The following is a 12,844-nucleotide window of genomic DNA, read 5'->3' on the forward strand; positions in this document are numbered from 1 at the left end:
TGACCACCTTATGTACACAGATGATTTGTTGTTTTTCTGTCCTTATGTCACTGCTCTTCAATAGTTATGCAGGGTTTAATCAGTTTTGACATTAAGCAATGATATGATTACAGATGATGACCTAAAGGCAGAAAATTTATATTTCCTAATTTACTGTAAGAATGGAATAAACAATTTTATTGGTTTTACCTTACATTTCTTATTATATTCTCATCATTTTACTCTTATCTCACTTGTATTCTTTGCTTGTTAGCTATAAATGCAGTCACTTAATGTTTTGTCTTTGAAATTTCTGCATCGTTTTTGTTGATTCAGCTTCCACAGAGGTAATGCTTTGTACAGCATACTCTCACCTACAATGAAATGCAGCTATAAACAAAATTTTGTTTTCTTGATTACACGTTACACATTACAAGTTCATTAAATGACAGGTCATCAATCAGATTATTAACACAATATTTTATAAACATTTATAGATAGCAATGAAAGTTATATGCATAGCCAACTACCTACTTGTCATGTGGCTACAGAATGAGCAGTTTGCAGGACTTATACAGGGTCACAATGATCACATGAAGCTGCTGCTTAACCTCCTGAGACCTGAGCTCCTGTTAGCGATGCATTTTTAATTTCTCCTAGATATGCGTGATTAGATGACATGTATATACTGATATACCTGATGTGTATATTAACTAAGCTTCCTCTTTGAACAGGAAGTTGTATTTTGTTACATGGTTGTTACATCCAAATCAAACTTTCTATCAATCAAACGTCATTTGTGTAGCCCCTTTCATGCAGGTTAGTGACATTCAAAGTGCTTCACAGGTGACTGATGAGAAGATAATAAGACAGAACACGTAATAAAACAAATTATGGTAATAACCAATTTAAAAGAAGTGAAAAAAAAAGAAACATAGAAAAACAAATAAAATATTAAAATAGTCTAGATCAAATAAAATTAAGACCAATTAGAAAATTGATAAATTCATAAAGGAAAAAATATATAAACAAAATAATAAAAATAAAGCTAGATAAAATACAGTGAAAACATAAAAACATGTTCAATCATCAATAAACCCTAATCTGTGAATAAAAATATGATAATGCAATAATAAGTGAAAAAAAGCTTTAAATTAATGATTCAAAGGAAGCTAAACTTTAGTTAAAGCAATCAAAGTAAATACAAATAAAGTAAGTAACGTTTACAAGCTTGGCTGAAGGGTTTAAAGTTACATTTTTAATCTTTTTTTTTTTTTGGTGGGGGGGGTATTTGATGTGAAATAACTGCAATTTGTATCTTTAAAGGTGTTAAATAAATAAATGTGCTTACTTACATGGATGACCATCATGAGGCTGCTTTTTTCTCATTTTTAAAAACTTTTAAATATGCTTTTAATCTAGTTTTTTATGTAGCACCACTGCATGAGTTATGTTCTTAATGCAGCCTGAAATTCATAATTGTTTGTGAGACATGTCTTCACAGTTTGCTTTTAATTTTTCCAAACATATAGCTCCTGCTGTTGCTTGTAGTTTAGCAGCAGCATGAGCTCATGCTGTTGGCATCCAATTCTAAGTTTTATTTTTAGGCTCATATCCAGGCTGACAAATACACACGAGCCCACACAGAGAAATCTCATAAAAACAGTTAAATAGGACTCCCGCACACCATCTCAGTTACTGCTGGTGTATTTATTAAAGTGTGCTTCAGTCAGTCAGACCTTCACTGGGTATGCTGGACAACATCCCAGCATTTTCATATATACTTTATACATTAGAATGATTGAGGAAATGTCTCAATCATTTTATCATTCCTCAGTCAGAGGACTAATGAGATTAATTTGACTAATGAACACCTTCCATGTATTTGTGCCAATATCATTTACAGGATAATTAATGTGGCAATATTAATCTCAAGTGACATCCATACAAGTTCAAACTCTTCAAAGCACAAAACAATCACAAAAAAAATGCACAAAAGACTGCATTAATTCCATCAGCACCCTCACAGAGAAATCAGATTCAGACAGCAGTAGGGATATTGCCAAAAGTATTCACTCGTCTGACTTCACATGCATATGAACATGAGGGATGTACCATTCTTAATCCACTGGGTTTAAAATGATGTCGGCCCATCCTTTGTACCTATTACAGCTTCAACTCTTCTTGATATGTTTTCCACCAGGTTTAGGAGTGTTTATGGGAATTTTTGAATTTTCTTCCAGAAGCACATTTCATTTGTGAGCTCAGACACTGATGTTGGATGAGAAGTCCTGGCTCACAGCCTCCACTCAAATTCATCCCAAAGGTGTTCTGTGGGGTTGCTCATCCATGTCTTTATGGTCCTTGCTTCGTGCACTGGTGTGCAGTCATGTTGGAACAGGAAGGGGTCATCCTCAAACTGTTCCCACAAAGTTGGGAGTGTGTAATTGTTCAAAATGTCTTGGTATGCTGAAGCATTAAGAGTTCCTTTCACTGGAACTAAGGGGCTGAGGCCAACTCCTGAAACACCGCCCCAGACTATAATCCTCCCTCCACCAAACTTTACACTTGGCACAATACAGTCAGACAAGTACTGTTCTCCTGGCAACAGCCAAACCCAGACTCAGATTGCCAGATGGAGAAGTATGATTTGGCGCTCCAGAGAACACTGGACTCTAGAACATGTCTCCACCGTTCTAGAGTCCAGTGGCAGTGTGCTTCACACCACTACAACCAACACTTTGCATTGCTCTTGGTGATGTAAGGCTTGGATGCAGCTGCTCAACCATGAAAACCCATTCCAGCAAGCACTCTACACACTGTTCTTGAGCTAATCTGAACGAAAAATGAAGTTTTGAAGTCTGTAGCAGAGGTCTCTGCAGAAAGTTGGTGATCCTTGTGAACTATGCACCCCAGCATCCACTGACCCCACTCTGTGATTTTATGTGGCCTACCACTTAGTCACTGAGTTGCTGTCATTCCCAATCGCATCCACTTTGCTATAATACCACTAACAGTTGACTGTGGAATATTTAGTAGTGAGAACATTTAACAACTGTACTTGTTGCACAGGTGGCATCCTATCACAGTACTAAGCTGGAATTCACTGAGCTCCAGGGAGCGACCATTCTTTCACAAATGTCTGTAGAAACAGTCTGCATGCCTATGTGCTTTGTTTTATACACTTTTGGCAATATAATGTATAAAGGTTTTACTAATTCTTGAGCATATCATTGTATGCTGTTTTAAATTAAATCTGGAATTTATGGTGAAAATTGCTGTAACTGACTTATTTGCTGCGGGAGCATTCTCCCAAATACAGATGCTTTATTGCTTCATGAACATCCATGAAACCAAATGGTTTGGACTTCAAGAGGTAAAAACACATCTGTCACACTGTGTTGTTCCTTTTGTATCTGGATTGAAGAAGTAAGCACATCTCAAAAAAGACTGAATAAGTATAATAATAATTCACACTTCTATTATTAAACTATAGCTGTAATATGTTCACTTGTGCTAAAGGTAGCAGATTTCAACTTTAAGATAGTGGACTGATTGTGGGCATGTAAAAACAAAACAAACAGAAAAACTACAAGTCACAAGTAAATAAACCTGAACACCTTTTTTACACTTTTACTTTAGTTTTTAACTTGAGAAGCAAATTATCTGCTAAAAAGAAAAGATGCACACTGTCTTTGTAAACAATCACTTCATAAACAAATATTTGAATCAATGGTAGAAATGCATAAATAAAAATACATTTTTAAAAAAGGAAATACATGAATAAATAAAAGCTGCTGTACAGAAATTGTAGATATTGGTAATGAAACTAATTAGATATTAGTTTGTCAATTAAAATTTCTTCTTTGCAAAAAAGCCCTCCACAAACAGATCCTTGATGTTTGACGTTAAGATATTTTGCTACGTTTTGTTGTTATTTTACCACTTTTGTGCTTGTTAGTCTTGTAGGAACGGGGCTTCTCTGCATCTATTACGTGCATTCAGCTGGTTCAGGTGGAAAAGAGCCTCATCTCTGCATCCTGCACTAACATCAACTGACCACAAGATAGAGGCAGAGAACTGATGTTTATGCACCTTTAGAGAGATTCAGAGGAGATGTTGGTAAAACAAACAAACAAACAAACAAAAATATATAAAATGTCCCAAAGCAGCGCAGACAAGATTTGGAAAGTCTACACTGATATGTGAAGATTTTCAGTCAGCCAGTTAGGGCTGGTAATTTAGCTGGGTCTACTGAGGTAATCACACCTAACTGGTGGTTCCTGTTTAATTTGTGATTTAAAACTGAACCTGACACCAAATAAATGAATAAAATAAAGTTAAATAAGTAAGTAAATAAATAAACAAATAAAAAAAATAGTGCCAAAACTGGAACATTTTTTCTATAGCACAGCGCTGAACAGAATCTGAGATGGTGTGAACTCAGCTAAATGTCTAGAAATGCCAAAGATAATCTAATACTGAAGTCAGCTCTGCACTGACAGGCACACCACAAGTAAAGCAGTCAAACTTATGTGACTTTCAGGTAGCAGCTTGCAAACATGTTAGCCACAAAAAGCTTCAGACTCATTTTCATACATTTATTTTTTAAGTGCATGTCATGGATTTAATTATATTTCTGAAAATAACTAAACTATGTAAAATTAAAAAAAATGATTTCTTACTATAACATTTTTCTGAGTTATGCGCTCTGAGTTATGTATAGCATATAGTCAACAATATTCTGTAGCTCTCTATCTTTAGTCTTCATGTGTTATTTTTGTTATTTAATACAATTTTAAGGTTATAGTGCGTTGTGTGTTATTTACCTATCTCATCTACCTGAAGTGCACATTAACATTTCTATTTACTTGTTAAATGTTACTATTGTGTTGTGGATTTATTTGCAGCTAAATCAAGTGATTAATAAAATAAAATAATAAAAAAAAAGACTCATTATGACCATTTCATGACCTCAGTATGGACCTCCAGTTTTTTGTAAAGAAACCCTTATTGCAATATTTCACCTCGCACTCCCTTTCAAATTATTTGGCACATTTGCCTCGTGTTACTGTGGGTGCAGTAGACAGTAGAGGGCAGCAGCAATGTAAACTAAACCTCTGCTGACTTTGAGCCTCACAGATCCAATTGAAGTCAGTGGATAATCAGTCTTATGTATTTGTTACTGGCATACTCACACAGTCCAGTAGTGCTTGACAAATACACGATTATATACTGCATATTTTGCAAAACTACAATTCATGCTGTTTTTCATGCTCAGGGGAGTGTGATATAAATGTCCCACACAGCTTTGGCACCCGCAAAATAGTGCACTGAGTATTTTTCTTTTCTTCTTCAATATTTCATGTTACATACTGAGCACCAGCATAGCTTCTGTGACAGATGCAAGATGTCTGAGGGAGTTATTGCATCTTGCATTGACAGAGTGACACCCTTTGGTGTTGCAGAGGAATCTGCCATTTTGAAAAATGCTGTGACAGCTCCATCTCTCAATTGTCGGCTTCTCCAGTTGCCTCCGTGGCATAATAGACCTGTCAGCAGCATCGTCCTCCACCACCCCTCTTCTGCTTTTGTCTAGACAGCAGTTTAGCAATTTTTTTATTTTTTTTGTATAAGGAATGTCAAATGTGGCGTTTTCAATACCACCGTGGCAGATTGGATTGAGATAAATGTTTGACCTCCTCGAGCACAGTCTTCAGTCTTCTGCACAAATATAGATTGATGTGCTCTTTTGGCACTTGCTCATTGCAAAAATCTACATCCTAATAAGCAATTTTCTCTATCATTGGGTTCTGAAAATCACATTTTCTCTACTGGATCAAAACTGGGTTTTTTTTTTTTTGTTTGTTTGTTTTTTAATACAAATAATCTTGAAATATTTTTTATAGCCTAGTGTCCTTTCTCTTGATTTTATTCAGTCTTGTTTTTGCAGAATGTTTTGTAGTTCTTACCTCTCACAACCTCAAAGCTTCTGTCCTTCAGGACACTGTGGTCATGATCTGAAAGGCCCTTTTAACAAGCCTGAGGCCATGGTGAAGGTTGTACAGTAAAATACAGATAGCACACATTTAGAAAATAAATGTTTACTGGCTTTAAATATGTAGTCATGTACTTACTGCACTCAGAATGACTTGAATATTATTTGAAGGACTGACAAAGAAACACTGCAATTATGCAGCAGCCTCTGTATTCATTTTAATGACATTCTGGTCTGTTTCCTTTCCAGGGCCAGGTTGTCCTCAGCTTCCTCTGTAGTTGGTGAACTGTCCACTGCAATGTCCAGAGAGAGTTTGTGTATAAGCAGAACCATCTCCTTGAGCTTTAATGCATGCACTGTATGCTTCATCTCTGCGTCTTTGCGTCATCACTCATTTCTATACTGGCCATGGCCCCTGCAGCTCAAATGTACTGTTTTACAAAACCAACAGAAAAATACTAAAGCACATTACTATTTTTTTGATTAAGATGCTAAATTATAGTTATTTACTTTACATTTCTGTCATCATTAAAAAACAAAACAGAAAGATTCAACTAAACAAGCTTGAAAGGACTTGCAGGCAGGTGGAGACTGATGTTTGTTAGTTGCTGAAGATACAGAGAGCTGACATGACGTGGTGTATTATCCATGAGACTGCTGCTCAAACTGCAAGGGCACACTTTCCTACATCGGTTCTGGTTCAGAGATCCTGATGCATCAAACCAGTCACTGGAACGGTTTAAATATGTGTTGGCATCCCATTGCAGCAAAGCTGGGATATAAGATGGCAATTTTCCATCCCAGTGTATCAGTATCATTGGTTATCACAGATAGGGCAGGCTGACCAATTTTATCGTATAGAAACCAGTGATGAGTGTAATTAACACCAGTGATGAAAGAGCGGTAAATTAAATCTGGCAGGCTGAAAATGGAAGCAGCAGCTTGTTGATATTTTTACCTTTATAATCAAACAAGTCAGAGATTTTGCTCTTGTTTTTTAATCTTACATATTTAGATTATGTCACCATTTTAAGATTCCATAAATAGGAAGCACATGTTATTATCATCCACAACTCTGCATCTATTTAATAGCCTTGTTTTTATTTACAGGTAATATTTTATGATGAAGGCAGCACGGTGGTGTGGTAATTAGCACTATTGCCTTACAGCAAGAAGGTCCTGGGTTTGATTCCGCCTTTCGGTATGGAGGTTGCGTATTGTCCCTGTGTTTGTGAGCGTTTTTTTTTTCTGGGTACTCCAATTTCCTCCCACAGTCCAAAGACATGCATTTGCTGGGGTTAGGTAATTGTTGATTCGAAATTGCTCATAGGCATAAATGTGAGTGTGAATGGTTGTCTGTCTCTCTGTGTTAGCCCTGCGACAGGCTGGCGACCTGTCCAGGGTGCACCCTTTCTCTTGCCCTGTAGCAGCTGGGATAGGCTCCAGCCCCCCTGTGACCCTGAAAGGAAAAATGGAAGAAGATGGACATTTTATGATAATTTGTCCTGTCATGCCCCAAAGAGATCCATCCCCATAGAGGCTGTGTCTGCTCACAGACCACCAAAAAACACCAAAAAAACAAACCAAAAATCTGCAAAACAACAAATTAAGCATAAAAATTCACAAAGAAAGAACAATATAGCATCCTTAACTGCACCAAAGAGTAAAACAGTTAAATGTGGATTATTAAATAGAGTTTCTCCTGTTAGTAAATTATTTAATAATTGATCAACATATTGATTTATTCTGCCTTACAAAAACCTGGTTACAGGAGGATGAATGTTAGTTTAAATGAATCAACACCGCTGAGTCATACTAACTCATACTAATCTTTGAAGCACAGGCAAAGGAGGAGGAGTAGCAGCAATCTTCCAATCCAGCTTATTAATTAACCATAAACCAAGTCAAAGTTTAAATTCATTTGAAAGCCTGACTCCTGGCCTTGTCCACCCTAATTGGAAAACTCAATAACTAGTTCTATTTGTTGTCTGTCGTCCGCCTGGCCCTTATTTAGAGTTTCTATCTGATTTCTTAGACTTTTTATCTGATTTAGTGCCCAGTTCAGATAAAATGATTCTAGTTGGTGATTTTAACATCTATGTAGATGCTGAAAATGACAGCCTCAATACTGCATCTAATCTATTATTAGACTCAATTGGCTTCTCTCAAAATGTAAAGAAGCCCACACCACTTGAATCACACTCTTCTTGTTCTGACATATGACATAGAAACTGAACATTTAACAAAACTTCCTAAAACCCCCTCCTGTCTGATCATTTCTTAATAATGTTTATATTTACAATAACTTCACAGCAGTGGGGAGTAAATTTCAATAAGGTAAAGTCTATCTTAAAGTGCCTTAACTAAGTTTAATATTATCTGCTTCAGTGCCATGTGCCAATGCAGAGCAGCCACCTAAACTCTACTCCCACAGTGGTAGATTGTCTTGTAAGTAGTTTTACGTTCTCACTTCATATGAATCTGGATGCTGTGGCACCTCTGAAAAAGAGAGCATCAAATCAGAAGTGCTTGATTCCCTGGTATAACTCACAAATGCGCAACTTAAAGTAGATAACCCGTATGCTGGAGAGGAAATGGTGTCTCTCTAATTTAGAGATCTTCATTTAGCCTGGAAAAAGAGTCTATTAAAAAAAAAGCCTTCTGTACAGCTAGGACATCTTACTATTCATCATTAATTGAAGAAAATATGAACAACCCCAGGTTTCTTTTCAGCACTGTAGCCAGGCTGACAAAGAGTCAGAGCTCTGTTGAGCCGAGTATTCCTGTAGCTTTAACTAGTAGTGACTTCATGAATTTCTTCACAAATAAAATTGTAAACATTAGAGGAAAAATTATTCATAATCATCTCAAAGACATATCTTGATGTTCAGCTACTTTCAGTACTGTTGATGTTTGTTTAGGCTCTCTCTCTCTGATTGATCTTTCTGAGTTAACTTTAATAGTTCCTTCCTCCAAACCATCAATGTGTCTATTAGACCCCATTCCTATAAGATGGCTCAAAGTCCTACCATTAATTAATCCTTCTATCTTAAATATGTTAAATCTATCTCAATTAATGGGCTATGTACCACAGACCTTAAAGGTGGGAGTAATTAAACCATCACTAAAAAGCTATCACTTGACCCAGCTGCCTTAGCTAATTATAGGCCAATCTCCAACCTTCCTTTATCTCGGAAATTCTGAAAGTGTAGTTGTAAAACAGGTAACTGATCATTTGCAGAGGAATGGTTTATTTGAAGAGTTTCAGTCAGATTTCAGGATTCATCACAGTACAGAAACAGCATTAGTGAAGGGTACAAATGATCCTCTCATGGCCTCTGACAGTAAGTAAGTAAAATTTATTTATATAGCACCTTTCTAGATAAAATCACAAAGTGCTTTACAGCAATTAAAAGAAAACAGTGATACACAATAAAACACACACAAACCACTAGTTAAAAGCAAGCCTGTACAAATGAGTCTTGAGCTGTTCTTTAAATGATTCAATAGAGTCCACAGATCTCAGGTGTGATGGTAGTGCATTCCACAATTTAGGAGCTGCAACCTCGAAAGCACAGTCTCCCTTTTCAGCCTAGAGCGTGGAACCACTAACAGATTTTGGTCAGAAGACCTCAGCAGTCTGTGCATTATGTATGGGTGTAAGAGCTCACTAATGTATTCAGGCATTTGACCATGCAGAGCTCTGAAAGCGATCACCAAGATCTTAAACTGGAATCTGAACTTTATGGGAAGCCAGTGCAGAGATGACAAGATAGGTGTCCCATGAGACCACTTAGGGGATCCTTTAAGTAGCCTGGCAGCAGCATTTTGGACCAACTGGAGGCGATCCAAAGATGATTTGCTGAGACCAATGTATAACGAATTACAGTAGTCCAACTGAGAGGAGACAAAAGCATGAATGATAATTTCCAATTCAGGTTTGGACACCATTCGACTGAGGCGGGCAATATTTCGTAAATGAAAAAAGCAGGATCGCACAAGGCTATTAACATGTTTTTCAAAGCTTAGAGCTTGGTCAAATGTAACTCCTAGGTTTCAGACATTTGACTGAACCACTGATGATAAAAAACCAAGATTGTTTATTACAGTGAGAACAAAGCTATCAGGTGCACAAACAAGAACTTCAGTTTTCCCGATATTAAATGAAAGGTAGTTAGCAGCCATCCAGTTCTTTACAGCCTCAGCACAATTCTGAAGATAGTTGTTTAACATTCTGTGGAGAAAAGGAAATATACAGCTGAATATCATCAGCGTAACAATGATATGAGACCTCTTTAAATGTGCCCAAAATGTCTCTGAGAGGTAGTAAATACAAAGTGAACAAGATAGGTCCCAAAACAGAGCCTTGGGGCACACCACAGGACAGAGCAGCAGATGAGGATGTAAAACTATCAGCAGCCACTGAGAAGCTTCTGTCTGAGAGGTGGACTCATCTCTGTGCTTGTCCTGTTGGACCTCAGTGCAGCTTTTGATACTGCTGATCATAGCATTTTATTACAGAGGTTAAAGCATGCCATTAGTATTAAAGGTACTGCGCTGCAGTGGTTTGAATCATATCTAACTAATAGACTCCAATTTGTTCGTGCAAATGGGGAGTCTTATTAGAAAGCATTGCATAAAGTTTCATTGTTATGCAGATGATACTCAGCTTTATCTATCCATGAAGCCAAATGACACACACCAATTAGTTAAACTGCAGGAATGTCTTAAAGACATAAAGGCTTGGATGAGCTCTAATTTCCTGCTTCTAAATTCAGATAAAACTGAAGTTATTGTACTCAGCCCTAAACGTTTTAGAAACATGGTGTCTAACCAGATACTTACTCTGAATGGCATTACTTTGGCCTCCAGTAACACTGTGAGGAATCTTGGAGTCATTTTTTTTACCAGGATATGTCCTTCAATGCACATATTAAACAAATATTAAATGTTTTCCTGAATTTGCGCAATATCTCTAAAATGTGAAACACCCTGAATGCTCAAAAGCTAATTAATGCATTTATTACTTCTAGGCTGGACTATTGTAATTCATTATCATCAGGTTGTCCTAAAAACTCCCTGAAAAGCCTTCAACTGATCCAAAATGCTGCAGCTGGAGTACTGATGGGGACTAGAAAGAGAGAGCATATTTCTCCCATATTAGCTTCTATTCACTGGCTTCCTGTTAAATCTAGAATTGAGTTTAAAATCCTTCTTCTCACATACAAGGTCTTGAATAATCAGGCCCAATCTTATCTCAAAGACCTCATTGTACTGTATCACCCTACTAGAGCACTTTGCTCTCAGACTGCTGGCTTACTTGTGGTTCCTAGGGTATTTAAAAGTAGAATGGGAGGCAAAGCCTTCAGCTTTCAGGGCCCCTCTTCTATGGAACCAGCTCCCAGTTTGGATTTGGGAGACAGACACTTTCTCTGCTTTTAAGATGAGGCTTAAAACTTTCCTTTTTGATCAAGCTTATAGTTAGGGCTGGATCAGGTGATCCTGAACCATCTCTCTTTTCATTCTTCTTGTTTATACACCATCCCACATTTAATCATTAGTTATGATTAATCCCTGGCTTTCTTCCACAGCATGTCTTTTGTCCTGTCTCCCTCCCCTCACCCCTGACCTGTCCCTCCCTGAGCCTGGTTCTGCTGGAGGTTTCTTCCTGTAAAAAGAGAATTTTTCCTTCCCACTGTTGCCAAGTGCTTGCTCATAGGGGGTTGTTTGATTGTAGGGGTTTTCTCTGTATTATTGCAGGTTCTTTACCTTACAATATAAAGTGCCTTGAGGTGACTGTTGTGATTTGGCGCTATATAAATAAAATTGAATTGAAACTGAATTTTTTTGTAATGCACTATGGGGGAATAGAACAAAGACTGATAAACACTTAAATTTAATGAAGCCATATTATTATTTCTGGAATACTGATTAATGCAAAGGGTTCCCTTATTAATAAGGAATCAATGTTAATGACTCTACAGAAGATTTTAATCACTTTCAGCTTTTACAGTTATGTTTTCTGCTTATGGCTTACAGCTTAACGGTTTGGTTTCACTCAGCTTGTTCTGATAATGTCTTTTTCTGAGAAGTCTCTGAGAAACTGAGAAGTGTTTAACAAGTTCAATTTAAGTTCCTGCCCTGGCACAGATGAACCCTTAAAAGCTAATCTCATTTCATCAAAATACATTTATAGAAGTATTGTTCTATGAAGATTGTTCAAGTCTTAAAATGGCCTTGATATAACTTCTTTCTTCTTTCTTTCTTTCTTTCTTTCTTTCTTCTTTCTTTCTTTCTTTCTTTCTTTTTTCTTTCTTTCTTTCTTTTCATGCGTGGATCTCTGGATATGCAAATTAGTTACTGCATCTTCCTGGAGCTCATAAAACTACTCGAATGCCATTTTCACACATGACCTGCAGATGATGTTGGGAGAATCAGATGGTGACCCTCTTTGAAGTCACTTCAAATGCATCCTCACTGGAAATTCATATTTGGTTTAGGTCAGGGGGAGCGTGCTGCATAGAGTGGGCATGAAGAAAGACACAGGACTATTACTTGTCTTATTCTCACATGGGCAAAGTCAAGGTTTGTACTAGTAACTGTGCAGGGTTGTACAGGCTCAATTATCAGAATGCTAATGGTGCTTTATATACTGCTTCATGTTAAAAATGTAAAAGGTAATTGATCATGACTATGTCATCAAATAGCTAATGACAGCTAATAAAATAAAGATCAGATCTGACAAATTAAGTGTGATATATTTAGGTGTGATATATATGAACCCCAGGCTGTCTGGGCTTTTAACTGGACTGTTATTACTTAATTGCTGTTTCAGTATGGAAATGCACAGCCATGGCAGTGATGGCT

Source organism: Archocentrus centrarchus, chromosome 1 (genome assembly GCF_007364275.1).
Source record: "Archocentrus centrarchus isolate MPI-CPG fArcCen1 chromosome 1, fArcCen1, whole genome shotgun sequence".
NCBI lineage: Eukaryota > Metazoa > Chordata > Actinopteri > Cichliformes > Cichlidae > Archocentrus > Archocentrus centrarchus.